Raw genomic sequence first — 17,765 nt, 5'->3', positions numbered from 1 at the left:
GAGGGCTAATATGCTCTTTCTGCTTGTTTGCTGTGGACTATTTCTCCTCTCCAATGCCCCTCAGCCCTGCCACCCTGCCTCAGAGCCAGCCAACTACGGACTGAAACCTCTATAAACTGTGAGCCAAATAAACCTTTCCTCCTTTTAACTTTGGGTGTAGGGCACTTTTCTTTTTTTTCCTCTTTGGTATCGGGGATCGAACTCAGGACCTTGCACTTTCGAGGCAGGCGGCGGAACTACTGAGCTAAATTCCCAGCCCCTGGGTGTAGAGTACTTTGTCTCAGAAACTAGAAAAGTAACTAAGACAAATCTCCTTAGAACTGTGCATCTTTTTCCAAAGCTTAGCTGTAGTGGTAAATAATAACACCGTCTTTAATGACTCTTCAAGATGTGATCTGTCCTCAGGAATTATGCCAGGCATTCACCAGTGACTCCTTATGTGGATGATCTGCTGATGAGAACAGTCCTATAGCCTGTCCACCCGACCAAGCCTGCTCCTAACAGGTGCATTGGCATCCATTTTTTTTTTATATCGACTGGCCCATCTGGATTGGTTTATGTAGAGTCACAAATACCCAAGTTTTTCCATTTCCTTCATATTTTTCTCTCCTTTTTGCCAAATATTACTAATGTGTTAGGACATGTTTGTACATGTTCCATGATTTATATTTTGTCCTTTAGAAACATGCTGCTGTCAAAGCATTTATTTCTTACATTCTTGCAGAATTCATCATTGTCTTTCCATCCTTTATTCTTTTACATTCTTAAGACCCAAAAAGAATTGGAATCATTAGATGCTTTTTATCATCACTTTCATGGACATCACATGAGGTTAATAATGTTTATAAAACCCTTCAAAATTAAGTTTCCAACCAACTATCAGAAAACAAGGGCTAATACACAATACTGTACTTCCATCTGTTACTGATGAGCAGAATTGACTCAGGAGTGTGGCTTTGTTCTACCTATCAAAGCTACTAGTTTTGAAGTCCCTGAATATAGGGCCATTATCCTATTTTTTAAAGGCTGATATAGGTAAAAGTAATCACTTCTGGAAACATCTTAGATTGTTACCACAATACAACAAATGTTGATATCTATTGTTTCTTGAACATTGAAGGTAGTAATAATTTGGTAAGATTTATTTTCCAAGAGATATTTATCTCTGCAAAACCACGCAAGATGAAAAAATATTTTCACATCACTTTAGAGATGACATTTTAAAGCATTTCTGGAAAAAAGCATTATGTTCTCACTGTTGACTCATTCATAAATAGAGCTCTTTTTTTTTGTACCGGGGATCAAACTCAGGACCTTGCACTTGCAAGGCAGGCAGCAGCACCACTGAGCTAAATCCCCAACATAAATAGAGCTTTTTAAAGTAATGGCAGGGATTTAGCTCAGTAGTTCTGCCACCTGCCTCGCAAGAGCAAGGTCCCAAGTTCGATCCCCGGTATCGAAAAAATAATAATAAAGTACTATATTTACAGACACTAAAAAATATTAGGAAGACCACTAGATGAAGAAAATCTCACCCAATCTGCGTTTGGTCAAAACATAATCAATTTCTCCATATAGAATTATAATGCTAATCTTCTTTACCTTATGGGTCTATTGAAAGAAAATTTAGAGAACATATGAAGATGTTTGAAAACCATGAAGCATGATAAAAATTTTAAGTAGTCTCATCTTGCTTAACTCAAATTTCTCACAAATATACACACACTCATCATCAAATATCATCAACTAATTTATCTGGGGTGGGTTTTTTGGCAGACATCTACATCTACTATATATTCCTCCCAAAGTTTGAACTTTTTATTTCTTAAATTCTTTTCTTTTTCTTCTTCCTTTGAGGTCTCCCTATGTTTCTCAGGCTGTCCTCAAACACATGGGCTCAAGGAATCTTCATGCCTAGCCTCCTAAGTGGCTAGAACTATAGGCACATGCCACCATGCCCATCTTGGCTCATTTTTTTTAAGGATTTACAAACATAAAGAGTATTAGACAGTGGAATAAAAATAAGTGCTCTGATTTCATACTCCTTTCATTGTCCTGCTAACATGCATTTAAAATTGACATTAAGTAGTAAAATAAATAACAGATGCCAAACTCCATTAAGAGGGGAATTCAAAAATCTCTGTCCCTGAATTTAAAATGTTTCCCTATGGTGCCCAGGATATAGCTCATGTTGCCTACCTGGCAAACACAAGGTCCTGAGTTTTGATTCCCGGTACCAAATAAATAAATAAATAATAAAATGTTTCCCTTTGAAATTAAGAAAATCCATTGCCAGAACCTTCTGGTGCACAGGAAACTCAGGCCCAGTGAAACTAGATTTACACATACCTTCTCTCTCATCTTCTTGAATACTAGATCCATTTTCAAAATAGTATTCTACCAGTTGTTCAGTTAGGAAGGTATATTGTCAATGATGCTTATGTTTATGTTTATACTTTAATTTTTATCACTGTTATTATGGAATGGCCTATCCAGTATTTCATGAACATTAGCATTTTCCTTAGCTTATTTTCTGCTGAGAAATTTTTGTAGCAACCAGGTAGGTGATCTAAGGATAGGTAATCTATGGTATCTTTTGCCCCTCAATATAATCTGAGAAATTAGGCAGGTAAAAGGGTTACATCTTTAATTTATACACAAAAATATTTTTCAGTGCTATAGCTTGGCTGTTGGGTTAAATTTTATCTCATCCTATCTTTCTTAATAATGCAATTAAATGTCTCATAAGAAAACCCAATAATTAAGTCTAGCAACTCTGAGGACACCTAATGGAAATCCATATTGGTCCCCAGTGCTATTTATATTCCTTCTTATTGCATTCTCTAGTTTATTGTCTCGTTAGGCTTAGAGAGCTCCTTTTAGCACAGTTACTGTTGCCAAGAAACATAAAAACAAGATGGAAAACAAAAGCTAGAAACAAAACAGGGTTACTTGCTGCCCCCTTCCCATCCACACTTATGTTCAAGTGAACATCTCTGTATACACTCTGTTATAGTCATGCCCACCTGATTCAGCCAAACCCAAATGAAGGCAAACAACAGATGCTCCATCAAATGTGAGTAAAGACTTTTCTAAATATTTCATTGCTTGTTATCAGCTAGGTTGCAGGTTGATTAAGCCCAGGTCTCCTTGCTTCCACCTCCCGGACCTTTGCCTGATATATACAATATGTCCTGAGGGGGGTGGTTAAAACAATGAGACTGCCACATCTTATTTCACTATAAGCCCTTCTTTCTTCCAGCTTTATTGAAAAATAATCATATATTTAAGGTATACAACATCATTTTTTGACATACTTATACATTATGAAATGATTACCACAGTCTAATAGACCCATCATCTCATATAGTTGTTACCTTTGTGAGTGTGTGTGTGTGTGTGTGCGCTGAGAACATTTATGATCTATTCTCAGCAAACTACAAGTATGCAGTACAGTATTATCAACTATAATCACCATATTGTACAGTGGATCTCCAGAACTTATTTATGCTAACCAATAGAAATTTAGTACCTTTTGACTAACATCTCCCTATTTTTCTCTCCTACCCTGCCCTGGCTGCTGGCAACCACCCTGCTCATCTCTGCTACTCTAAGTTCAATTTTTTTTTATTCCACCTATAAGTAAGATCACACAGATTTTGTCTCTTTATTCCTGGCTTATGTCACCTGGTATAATGTCCACCATGTTAATCCGTGTTGTCACAGGTGGGAATATTCCCTTTTTTATTAAGGTCAAAAATATTCCATTATATATGTGTGTGTACACACACACACGCTACATTTTTTATCTACTCATCTGTCAACAGACATTTAGACTGATTCTATAGTTATTATGAATAATGCTACAATAGATGTGGTAATGAGACGTTTTCAAGATACTGATTTCATTTCCGTTGTTGTTGTTGTTGTTGTTGTTGTTGTTATTGTTTTGGTACTGGGGATTAAACTCAGTGCTTTGTGCTTGCCAGGCAGGTGCAGCACCACTGAGCTACATCCCCAGCTCATTTGGATATGCACTCAGAAGTGGGATGCTGGATCCTATGGTATTTCTCTTTTTAATTTTGTGAAGGACTTCTATACTTTTCTCCATAACGGCTGTACCAATTAATTCACATTTATATTAGAGTACAAGGATTGTGAAACCATTTAAAAATTCTTTAGATAATAAATCCCACTATTGTAACCAAAGAAGAGAATGAGACAAGAAGTAAATTATTAGAATGAAAAGGAAGTTTGGTGGCTGAAGGGCCATTCTTAGAAGTTAGGTGAGCAGAACACTGAAGAAACCCCTATGTGTGTGGCTCTGGGGATGTGGTCCTCCCTGAAGGTCACAGGTGGGATGAGATGAAAGCAAGCATCATTGGATCTATCAGTATGTGGTGGGGACTGAAAGATGGACCCTCATGGTGGCGATTAGGGGGAAAGGTTACCAATTGCTCTAATGGTAGCACAATGGTGTCATGCACATCACATCTAGTGGAAGAAAACTAGAGAAGAAATGAGATCACTCTACCATTTCCGAGACTATCTGACCTATTTCTCCCTTTAAAAATGAAGAAAGTGAAGCCTTATACAGTTAAGTGATTTATGCAAGTCCATATCTTGGGTTAAAAGCAAAGCTAGGACTAAAACCCAATCTCTAAAGCCTCTTTCCAGAGAGGAAACCTTGGATAGTTGTGCTATTGCTCTATGGAAAACCCCATTTCATTTCATTCTCTGATGCTGGACAAACACAGCCCCAGAAGCCACACATGCTTGACTGGAACAGGTCAGTAACCATCAGTTGATTTTTGATGACTGCAAAACACCAAAAATGACTTTATCCCAAAGATCTACTGAAATCTTGAGGCCACTGCACTATCTCCTCATCATATATCCGTAACTGTATTCTCTCCCACACTTCACGTCCACACTGCTTAGGGCTCCTTTCACTTGACCTGCCTCCCTTTACTTTCTTCCTTCATTCTGTAACCTATGGAGCTCCCGTCCCATGATTAGTGCTAAAACTCGACCATATCCTGCCTGCTTCATAGACAAACCCCTGCAGCTTTGAGCCTCAATTGAACAAGGGCCCAGCTTCCCACCGGATATTCTTCATTATCCTACACACCCCACCTCAGGGTTAGGAGTTGGCTCATCAGATTCCTTGCTTATTCCTCTATCTAGGACACTGGCTTCCATATAGAGAGAGAACCCCGGCTTTCTTAAGGCTCATGTTACCTAGTTGCATCTCCTCCTCTGTCTGTGTTTCTGTAACCTGGCAGCCTCCAGGTAATTCTCATTTGCTCAAGAGTTTAGCACCTATCTCACACCTCTCTCCTCCCTGTGTCTTGCCATTATCTAGGATGATTTCAGAGTCCCATGTGAGTGACCAGACTCACAATTCCTACACTTAACAACGCCAATAAACTTGATCTGCTCTTCATTCACTCAAGTACTAGACACTCTCAACTTTCTTAGCCCTTAGAACTTTTCTGGCTAAAAAATCTTAAATTCTGACACAATGGCTTAGAAGGGAGAAGCTCTCTAACTCTCTACTTTTCCACCTTCTAATCACTTATAATACCACAGCAATCTACCTCTACCATTCTTTTGATATGGTTCTCTTCCAAGGGCATGATGCACTGCTCTTCATATCCAATTCACAGGGTCTGCTATTTCTGCTAGGTTTGATCCCTCCCTGGTATAAACTCTCTTCTCCCAAATTAGACAGTGATATATGTGCTCCTAAGTTCATAGCAGCACAATTCATGATAGCTAAAACTTGGAAGCAGCCCAATTGCCCATTAACTGGAGACTGGATAAAGAAAATGTGGGTTTTTTAAATAAAATGGCGTATTAGCCATAAAGAACAAGAAACTAGAGATATTTATAGCTAAATGGATGCACTTTGAGCCGATACTCTTAAGTGAAAAAAATAGGACACACACGTGTAAATACTGAATAGTTTCTCTAGTGTGAGAAACTGAAAGCGTAAATAAGGATTAAAAGGTATAACAGATAATGTAAAATATGAAGAAAAGATGCAAAGGGGAAAGGGAAGAGGGAGGGGTAGGGGAAAGGAAAGAAGGGAATGAAATTAATATGAGAAAATGAAAAAAAGGAAACAAAGTCTTTGTAGATAGGGAGGGATAGAAAGAAAGGAGGGCAGGGGAAGGGGGAAAAAATAAGAACCAAGATGGATTATGTAAAGGTGCAAATTTCTAATGATGAATGTCATTATATTGCATACCTTAAATGTAACAATAAAATTAATTTTAAAAATTGCACAGCATCCTTCCTATTATACTTCCTAAGTTTTTCCAGACTACAAAGCACAAAATATAAGATGAAGGTGATTAATTTTGCATCTAAGGGGAGAAAAGAGATCAAAACTACAGAAGCATTATTCAAAACTACATTCCTCAGACAAATAGATAAAGATTACTTCCAGAAATCTAATAAAGCTAGCCACAAAGTTAATGGCAATATACTTAGAGGAAAATTAGACTATAAATGTACACTGGCAAACTAGTAAAATCATTAATGGCTTTGTTGGATAGCACATATCAATAGCAAGCAATGGGGAAGAAAAAATATAATCACACATGTACACAAGCATGCATTTTACTTTACAATTAGGTAAAATCAATGATATGTAGTGTATGCATATCAATCAGTGTATGACTGAAATATACTTGAGGGAGAAGTACTTAAAAACTCCTAGTTTGCATAGCAAAGAAAATAACAGAGTGAAAAGACAACTTAGAGAATGGGGAAAATTCTTTGCTAGCTACTCCTCCAACATGGGACTAATATCTAGAATATATAAAGAACTAAAAAACAATTAGACCCCCTCCAAAAATAAAACTCAATCAAAAAATTGGCAATTGAAATAAATAAACATTTTTCAAAAGAAGTGCAAATGGTCAAGAGGTAGATGAAAAAATGTTCAGCATCTTTGGCCATTAAAAATATAAATTAAGGGCCGGGGATTTGGCCCAGTGGTTTCTCCGCCTGCTGCGCAAGCGGAAGGATCTGAGTTTGATCCCCAGCACCAAAAAAAAAAAAAAAAAAAATGTAAATTAAAACAACACTGCAATTCCATTTCACTCAAGAAAGGACACCTATCACCAAGAACTAAAAAAAACAACAAATGCCAGCATGGTTGTGAGGGAAAAGAAATCCTTCTACATTGTTGCTGAGAATTTAAACTAGTACAACCACTACAGAAAGCGGTATAAAGATTTTCCAAAAACTAAAAATAGAAATTCCATTTGACCCAGCTATACCTCTAAATATCGTCCCTGAAGAGTTAGAGGTGTCATATTACAGTGATCTATGCACACCCATGTTCAGAGCAGTACAACTCATAACAGCTAAATCTTGGAAATGACCTACATGCCAAGTGACAGATGAATGGATTTTAAAAATTTGGTATAATGGAGTACTACTCAGCCAAAAAAGGATAATTTTGAATCATTTCTAGGAAAACGGATGCACCTTGAGACCATAATGTTAAGTGAAATAAATCAGATACAGAAAATTAAATCTCACATGATTCCTCTTATAGGACATAGCCAAAGTATAAATAATTTACAGACCAAAATAAAAGATAGATGATAGGAAACACGGAGGGAGCTGGGAAGGTGATCTGGCATTGGGAAGAAACACAAGAGAGGGGAGGTGAAGGGAAAATAAAAAGGACTAAGATGTGATATCTTTATGTACAACTCCCCACAATGAATGTATTTATGTATTGCAAGCATATACTAATAAAAAATTAAAACTCTTAGTTCTATCACTAAAAACTAAGCTATCAAAGAATTTTCTCATTTAGTTAACACCTACTTTATAAGCATTAATATAGATTGGACCAGGTATACTATGATCAGTAGTAATAGAATTACCTGCTATGTTCACAGGGAGGAAGGAGAATGCTACACAAATAAGTGTTCTACGATAAATGTGATCTTTATGTGTAGCAAAAGTGTATCCATAAAATTAATTGTGAAATATAAGTGTAACTTTTGTGCCAAAACACCCACTTATTTATTCACCAAAACAGATGACACACAACAATGTGGGTCCTACTCTTAATGCAAAGTTGTAGAAAATAGTTTTAAGTGTGAATATAATCAAATCACAGACAATGAACATCTGTCTTCTCAGCATGCTCTACAAAGAAGGGAGCAGTGAACATCAGGCTGATTCCTCCTCCCAGAGGACTATGGCTGTCAAGGGTGCTCATGGCAAGTTCTGAATAAAGAGAGACTAAAGCATTCCTGTTCCACAAGGATCATGTCAGAAAGGAACCGTTCCTCGCTTTCGAGGGTCAAACTGTCAGCAATATTGTTATTATCTTAATATTCCTGATCCTCTCAGCCAGGACCAGAAAATGTTGATGCTCAATATTGAGAATAAGTATAAAGAATCACTGAAAAGAGTGAATAGCGAGTTTGAGGGAGATGCAGACGTACAGACTCAGCGATGGGGAAGCATGAACCCTCGTCTTCAGGTGGCTATCTTGCCATCATTGCAAGACACAAGTTCAACCTTAATTTTCCAAACCTCCCACTGATGGAGATGCCAGACATTTACTACCAATTCTGACAGACTCTAATTATGAAAAATTTTCTAGTTTGATAAAAAATGAGGAATAAACACTGGAGAAGGAACCAATATCTAGCTAAATATTAGATGTTTTACTTAGAATGTATAAGTAATATCTTTCATTGATATGAGAAAGTTACTACTAATTTCTCAAGCATGCTTTTTGTAAAAGGAGACTATTTTATTGATGTAGGACCAACATGAAAAAACTTGCACATATTTAACATGTAAATTCAATGAGCTAGTGGTATAAAACTGTAAAATCATCCCCGCCATCAAGGACATGAGGATATCCATCATCTCCCAAAGTTTCTATCCCCTTCATCAAGCATATGCGCACGTGTGTGTGTGTGTGTCTGTGTGTGTCTGTGTGTATGTGCATGTGGTGCTGGGGATCAAACCCAGTGCTTCATCACGTGCTAAGCAAGTGCCCTACCAGTTAGCCACACCCCCAGACATCAAGTATGGGTATTTTTGGTGTTTGTTTTCTTTAATATTTTTTTCTTTTTTTACACATAAACAGAGATGACTAATTACAATGAGAAGACAATCCTGAAATCAGCGATAAGGTTAAAAATAGAAATGGTGAATACACATATTCCCACCCCTGCTAGCTTCCAATCTTGAGATTAAGATATTCATCCTAGGCCAGGGATTTAGCTCAGTGGTTTCGCCACCTGCTGTGCAAGCACCAGGGCCCATGTTCGAGCCCTGCTACCAAGAAAAAAAAAAAAGATATTCATCCTAACAGCAATGACTGATAAGGTTTCTAAGCAGACATGGGGTTTTTCCTGAGAACAGAGTACGAGGAGGGAATCCTGGGATGAACAAACCATTAGGACAATGGGACTGTGACACGCAGGACACTGCTGTCCCCCGCTGGGAGGTGGACTGAGTCCGAGAACAGTGGTTTGGACCATGGGGATGGAGGAGCCATTCAGTGAGGTAACAGCACGAGGCATGGGGTCCCGAAGTGAGACAGGGTGAATCAGGTATTGGTGACTTGGGAAGATACACTCAGAAGTGGCCAGAAAGCAGCAAGATCTTCTGGCACAAAGCCTGAAAAAATCTTCACTAGATCTATGTATTTAAAAATCTTTGGGGGAACTGAGGGTATAGCTCAGTAGTAAAATACTTGCCTACAATGCAGGAGGTCCTGGGTTTAATGCTCACCACTGAAAAACAAAATACAAAAAACAAAAAGGCTAGAAAGCCAGGCATAGCGGTGCACACCTGTGATCTCAATGCTCTGGGTGGCTGAAGCAGGAAGATGGCAAGTTTGAACCCAGCCTTGACAACTTATCAGGATCCTGTCTCAAAAAAAAGGAGGGGCTGTAGACATAGCTCAGTGAGAAGGCCCTGGGTTCAACCTCCAGTACTAGAAAATATTATATATATGTATGAGTTGTAATCATGACATTTAAATACTGTATACTTTAAAAGAATAACATCATTGAAAAAACATTTTATAGGCAATTAAAAATATTTAATTGGAGCTGGGCATGGTGACCCACACTTGGAATCCAGCACTCAGGAGGGTAAGGCAAGTTTGAGGCCAGGCTGGACTACATCGTTCAAAGACAGCCTGAACTACAAATGGAGACCCCGCATCAAAAAAGAAATCAAAGCAAATATATAATATACATTTATGTGACTCAGTGGCAGAGCACTTGCCTAACATGCACAAAGTCCTGTAATCAATCCCCAGCACTGCATCAAATTAAATGATTTATTGAACATAATAAATAATACAAGTCTTGGCTGAGGTAGGAGGATCACTGAGAGTCTGAGGCCAGTCTGAACTACACAGCATCTCAAACAAACAAATAAATCAAATTTTTAATCTCAGAATTCAAATCACTTGACAAATGATTTTATATCTATGGGACTGGCATAGTAATATCATGATAGTAACGTTTGCTGAAAAGGAGGGAGAAAAGTCTCTTCTGGTTTGGAGTGGTGAAACTTATAAAACTTCTGGAATGAGATCAAACTTCCTGGTTATGTTTGCCCTAAAGACTAAACCACAATAATTATCAGGTTAAGTTTCATCATCTGATACTGATAAGAGTTCAGAAACTCTTCCAGTGTAGAAATAAGCCAAATGGTTTTGGTAAAACGACCACGAAAAGTGTGAAGCACAGAGCCATCGCTCACATTGTAGAAAGAAATCTCACCCAGCTCACAGTCCGGAGAGATGATGATCTTGCTAGGCCTCACTTTGGGCAGGGTCTGGGCCTTCTGGGGCCTGAAGGCAAGGTAGGCGCTGTCCTCTTAGCCCTCAAGGGCCCAGAAGCCAATGCATACAACCAGCTGGTTGAACCAGTTGTGGGGGATGCCACCCTGGCAGGTGCCCAATGTCCACTTGGGTTTGGCACCCACCTCCACCTTCCAGTAGTGCCCAGCCACAGCTGAAGCTCTGGTAGCCCAGGATGGCCGGGCACAGGTAGCACCTCCTGGGTATGTAGCAGAAGCTCCTTTTGATCACCTACTGCACGGTCTTCATGTCATCAGAGACGATGAGCTGGGGTGGGCCGAGGAGGGGTGGAAGAGCATGTCAATCTGAAGTACCTCACAATGTGGTCCAGGCCCAAGTACTGGGCAGGGAGCCTCAGACAATAGCTTCTCAGCTCAAAGGAGAAGGGCTTGGGCTATGTGAGCTTCCACACCTGTTGTAGATGCTCTTCATGGACATCAGCAGGGCCACCTCCAAGCCACACTCTTGGCCTCTACCTCCTTCAGCAGGTACTTTAGCCAGAAAGGTGGCCTGAAAAGGAGGTGAGGGTTTGGTCCATGTCTTAGTTACTTTCCTCAATGATGATACAAAATACCCACAAGTTAAAGGAGTAAAGGTCTGATTTTTTGGGGGGGCTACTGGGGATCAAACTCAGGACCTTGCATTTGCCAGGGAGGCGCCGGAACCACTGAGCTAAATCTCCAGCCGCAAAGAGTAATGGTTTATTTAGCTCATAGTTTGTAGAGGATTCAGTTCATGGTTGGCTGGCTCCAAAGCAGGTTGGCATGGCAGAGGAGCATCTCAGAGAAGAAACAGTTCATGGCAGGCAGAAGACAGCAAAAGCAAGCAAGTGGCCAGCCACAAGTGACAACAGCAGCTTCTTTCTGTCCCTTTTATATTCTATCTAGGCTACCCAGCTTAGGGCGGGTGCCAAACCAATCAGTGGACTAATTTAGTAATCAAATCACACAACCTTATTCCAAGTGCCCTTAATCCTAGTATCACCATGAATCAATCCCAGTATCACACACCCGTGATCCAGCCACCACTGAAAAGCCCACCTGTGACCGAATGAGGCTTTCAGGGGTCATTCTAGACACAACCATAACAGTTCACTTTGCTAAGATCTCCATGTCTTCCTGGTACATCTGCAAAGCACAGCCTCCTACTTGCTCTGCAGGAACTTCCAGACTTGCTCAAACTGGGCCCTGATCTCCTCCCTCCTGACCTCCACCTCCTTCTCCAGCTCCAGGGTCTTGCTGCCCTGCAGTGCGATCGTCTTCTCCATCTGCTCCACACTGCTTCTCAGCAGCTCCACGCAGCGCTCCAGCAGCCTCCTCCGGTGCAGGGCAGCCCTCTTAACTGGGCAGATGTAGTGCAGCTGGTGCTTGGGGGTAAAGCTGCAGCAGATGCACAGCAGCTCCAGGTCCTTCACGCGGAAGAGTGTCAGCACCTATTACTTCCTGCACAGGGCCCTGACCTGGGGCTGCTTCCCCTTACCCTGAGCGGCTTCGAGGTCTCAGACAGGCTGCGGAGTTGTGGGTTCCTCCAGAAGCTCCTGTGGGGGACACAGAGGTGGCAAGCCAGGCAAGGGAAGGTGTCAGCCAGTCCTTCCAGCAGGCACTGCGGCAGTCGCAGCAGAAGTTGTGCCTGCAGTTGGTGGTCACGGGATCTTTGAAATAATCTAGGCACATAGGACAGCTGCACTGCTCTAAAGGGTGGCCAGGGCATGGCGAGCTTCATGGGGCTGGGATGGTACGGATGGAGGTGGCAGGTGCAGACTGAGGCCTGGTGGAAGTGGCTGTCTCTCGAGTCCTCGCAGTCTGACCAGCTCGGTCTTACCTGCCGAGCGGGCTGGCAGCCACCAACGCAGTCTTGTTGAGTCCTTGGTGCCTAAACTCAGAGGACAAGAAAACTTCAAAGCTTGTAGCTTTCCAAATGAGTCTCTCTGAACAGTAGGTCAGAGATTTTCTTGAAGAAAACATCCACAGGTCTAAAGGAGCAACCGCTCCTGAAGCAGGTAGACCAGCAGCTCACATCCAAAGCTGCACAGTACCCTGCGAACACCACGCCAAGTGTGCTTTTCATTATTAAACTTTTTATTTTAAAAATTTACCACAAATTATGGCCCATGCATGCACGAAGCACCCTTGAGTGGTCTGCAGTTGTGAAGAATTCAACATATATAAACTAACACTGTCTACAATATTCTATGTGATCCTTGGGCAACCCTTGCTCTTCACAGGCCTAGGCATCTTAAATCATTCTCTCAGAATTATTTTCTTTGTCATAAGCAAATGAAATGAGGAAATCTATTATTTTTCTCACATAAGTAACAGTAAGATCCAGAAGATATACTGTACACATGGTAACAATAAAGGAGAATATATAATGGTTGCAAAATTCCTAAGATAAATTTATGTTCAAAAATATAAGTACTTGCTATTTAATGAATCTATTAGGGGAAACCTGCTAAATGGAACTGCCTCAAATAAAGTAACAGATCTATGGATGGATGTGATAGACCAACATCTCTGACCCAAAAGTGGGGGCGGGGGGCAAACACCTACACTTGAAAGCAGTGACTAGGTCCTGTCCACAGAACTTCCTTGTGGGTTACAGACAAATCCCTATGGGCCCACATTCTTAAAACAAGGGAGTCACACTAACTTGCTGGCTCCAGCCTGCCCTGACTTCTGACGTAATCCTCCCTCCACAAAGGGCTGTTAACAGTGCAGGTGATCCTTGACTGCTGTTAAGCACTGCATTAGTGAAACAACCAATGTTTGGTAATGTTTTGTAACTTCCAACGAAGTAAGCCTTGCAGATGTGGGAATCTCTCTATATCTAAAATGTCCTACTCTGTATGACAAGTTGAACTGTCCACTGGTATATACTATAATTACATACACCTTGATATGTAATATGCCGCCTAACTAGCAGTTTCTGAAAGTTGTATTTGATTTTTTTTATCAGAACTCCATCAACAGCTTAACCAAACAAAGATTGTTTTTCTCATATAACCCAAATTCCAGAAGGGCACTGGGGCAGCTACTCAAAGAAGTCAAAGAGCCAGACTTCTAACTTCCTATTCTGCTGTTCTTAGCATGTAGCTTGCTTGTGTCCTTACAATAGCAAGACAGTTATTCCACTCCTGGGCACTGCATCTATATGCCAGGAAGAAAGGGGAAAGGGCAAAGGACTAGAGTAAAAGGCATGTCTCAGCTTTGTACATCCCTTTTTACCAGTAAAAACAGCATTCTGGAACTCTTCTAGACAACTTCCACTTACAACTCCCTGGTAAAGACCTGGATGGCACAGCCATCACTACCCGTAAAGGAGTCTAGCAAGTATCTTTATCTGGGCACACTGTAACCCCAAACAAAGTGAAGTTTCTTTAAGCAAGAAATATGAGGATGAATACCAAGTAGACAACAAGCAATGGTGGCCATATGATTAAGAACATTTTACTTTTTTTTGGTACCGGGGATCGAACTCGGGTCCTTGCACTTGTGCAGCAGGCGATGAAACCACTGAGCTAAATCCCCGGCCCCAACATTTTACATTTTTGCTCAAGTGACACAAGTCAAAAACCATTGGCTTGGGCCAGGGATTTAGCTCAGTGGCACTGTGCCTGCCTCACAAGTACAAGGTCCTGAGTTCAATCCCTAAAACAAAATTTTAAAAAAAACAAAACATTGGTTCAAACTGCCTACTAGCCTCAGTGGGTCTCCAAAGCATGTCAGGTAAAGAGGAGGTAAGAAGAAAGAATGAGAATGCAAAAAATAAACACAAACCTGTCCTCACCTCTTCGTGCCTAGGCAGCTGTTCCAGTCCATTCACTGAATCACTTGTAAGTCTCCAAATTAGACTTGTAAGTCTCCAGATTAGTAAATTAGAGTCAAACTATCCAATTAATTAACTGTGCCACAATTATCACAGGACTTGATAATCACGGCAGACCTGCCCTCACAGGCACTGAGGTCAGTCCCCTGGACTTGATTACATCTGGCATGCAGTGCCCTCTCCTTTAAAAAAAAAAAAAAAAAATGAGTGGCTCACAAATACACCACAAGGCATGAAGAGGAAGGCACAATTTCTCCAAATCTTAAACTGGATAGACAATTCTTTGTAATTTGCATGCTTTCACAGGAGAACTCTAAACATATTAGAAATAACATTGGATTTTGACAGCCAAGAACTATGAGACTCCCCAAAGAATTTACAAGGACTCTTCCCTCCTGCTGGGAGGCAGTCCAGTAAAAGAAACACATTCACCTAAAGTGGCAAGATGTGGGGACTTCTTCCAGCCCTGATAGCCTACTGGAAGAAGGCATTTCCCTATTCCCATCTTGATTTTCACACGTATAAATGACAGCATTGGACCAAATAAAAGATACTTGTGTTATTTCTCCCTCAATAGTGGGCGGAATGCGTGAAAAAAAATCCATACATGGCACACAAATACCAGAGTGACAAGATATGAGTCAAGGGCACAAAACGTGTTTACTGATACTGATCTTCATCTTATGCAAATGCCTGGGTTTCATAATCTAATGTTAGTAGAATGAAATTTTAACAGCTGAAAATGAAATGATTATCTTCACCTTCAGCTGCAACTGTCACCAGCTAGCGTGGATCCTTGTTTCAGTGATAATGAAAAGTAAAACTAAAGTGACTACTGCCTGAAGGCCAAAAGCTGTAACTGAAATGTAAGACAAGGAAAGGGCTACAGATGAGTAGTAGCTGAAGGGGCACATTCTGATGAAGAGAATCAGAATACCCCATTAGTGACGCCAAGAACCAGTTTTAGCAGGTGGTTGTATCTCAGTCCCAGTTTTGTAGTTCAGGTAGAATCCTCATGACTCAAGGGGCAACCTCTGCTGGAATCCACAGTTCTAAGACAGTGCTTGCACCAGTCTACACTCCCACCAGCAGTGGAGCAGGGTTCCTCTTTCCCCACAGCCCCACAAGCATTTGTTGTTGGTGGATTTCATGACAGCAGCCATTCTTTCTGGGGTGATGTGGAATCTCAGCCTTGTTTTCATTTGCATCTCTCGAATGACCAGTGACGTTGAACATTTTTTCATGTATTTATTTGCTATTTCTACTTCTTTGTGTGAGAAATGTCTGTTCATTTCAGATGCCCATTTTTGGATTGGGTCTTTAAATTTGGGAGGTCTGATCTTTTTAAGATCTTTATAGATTCGAGATAGTAGACCTTTGTCTGAGGAAGAGCAGGTGAAGATTTTTTCCCACATTGTGGATTGTCTCTTCACACTGCTGGTGGTTTCTCTTGCTCTGCACAAGCCTTTTAATAAGAAGAGATCCCACTTGTTGATTGTTTGTGCTAGTTCACGGGCAACTGAGGTTTTGTTCATAAAATCTTTTCCTACACTGATATCTTCAAGGGTTCTACCTAACCTCTGTTCCAACTGGTTCAGAGTTTCTATTTTAATATTTAGATCTTTAATCCATTTTGATTTTAGTTTAGTACATGGTGAGAGATATAGGTCTAGTTTTAATCTTTGGCAAGTTGAAGCCCAATTTTTCCAGCACCATTTATTAAAGAGGCTATCTTTCCTCCAGTGAGGGTGTTTGGCTCCTTTATCAAAGATGAGATGGCTGAAGGCGTCTGGCATTGTTTCTACATCTTCTAATCTGTTCCACTGGTCCTCAAGTCTGTTTCTTTGCCAGTACCATGCTGTTTTATCACCGTAGCTTTGTAGTAGAGTTGCAAGTTGGGGATTGTGATACCCCCTGCCATGTCTCTGTTACCTAGAATTGCTTTTGCTATTCTGGGTCTCTTCTTGTTCCAAATGAATTTTTGGAATGTTTTCTCAAGGCCCGTGAAGTATGCTGCTGGGATCTCAATTGGAATTGCATTGAATCTGTATAGCAGTTTTGGAAGTATGGCCATTTTTACTATATTAATCCTTCCTACCCAGGAGCAGGGGATGTCTGTCCATTTTCTGATATCATCTTCCGTCTCTCAGAGTGCTATAGTTTTCAGAGAAGAGGTCTTTGATTTCTTTTGTTAGGTTGATTCCTAGGTATTTCAGTTTTTTGAATGCTATTGTGAAAGCAATTATTTGCCCTATTTCTTTTTCAGTGAGTCTGTCATTCGTGTAGAGGAAAGCTATTGATTTTTGTGTGTTGACCTTGTATCCAGCTACTTTACTGAATTTGGTTATTAAGTCTAGAAGACTTTTGGTGGAGTTCTTGGGGTCTTCTATATGCAGTATCATGTCATCTGCAAATAATGACAATTTGACTTCTTCATTTCCTATCTTTATTCCTTTTACTTCTTTCTCTTGTCTAATTGCTGTGGCTAATGTTTCCAAAACTATATTGAACAAGAGTGGTGATAGTGGACATCGTTGTCTTGTTCCTGATTTTAGTGTGAAGGATTTCAGTTTTTGACCATTTAGTATGATATTGGCTGTTGGTTTTTCATAGATGGCTTCTATCAGTTTAAGGCAGAGACCATCTGTTCCAACTTTTTGGTAGAGTTTTTATCATTAATGCGTGTTGGATTTTGTCAAATGCTTTTTCTGCATCTATGGAGATAATCATATGGTTTTTGTCCTTGGCTCTATTGATATAGTGTATTACATTGATTGATTTGCATATGTTGAACCATCCCTGCATCCCTGGGATGAATCCCACTTGATCAGAGTGTATGATCTTCTTGATGATCTTCTGCATTCTATTTGCCAGTATCTTATTAAGGATTTTTGCATCTGTGTTCATTAGTGAGATTGGCCTATAGTTCTCCTTTTTGGTTGGGCCTTTCTGTGCTTTGGGGATCAAGGTGATGCTTGCTTCCAGGAATGAATTTGGGAGTATTGCTTCCCTTTCAATTTCACTGAAGAGTTTAAACAGTAGTGGCAGTAGTTCCTCTCTAAATGTCTTG

General features: G+C 40.3%; 1 protein-coding gene across 1 annotated transcript in view; it reads right to left on the bottom strand.

Moving 5' to 3' along the window:
• Gpr176 (G protein-coupled receptor 176) overlaps positions 1-17,765 on the bottom strand; it is a 126,889-nt gene that overhangs the window by 77,274 nt on the left and 31,850 nt on the right. The gene's annotated exons all lie outside the window — the stretch shown is intronic.

The sequence above is a fragment of the Heterocephalus glaber genome, unplaced genomic scaffold (genome assembly GCF_053883595.1).
Source record: "Heterocephalus glaber isolate CG9 unplaced genomic scaffold, H.glaber_assembly_v1.0 deba00000809, whole genome shotgun sequence".
Lineage (NCBI taxonomy): Eukaryota > Metazoa > Chordata > Mammalia > Rodentia > Bathyergidae > Heterocephalus > Heterocephalus glaber.
This window is presented reverse-complemented; position numbering and strand designations above follow the sequence as displayed.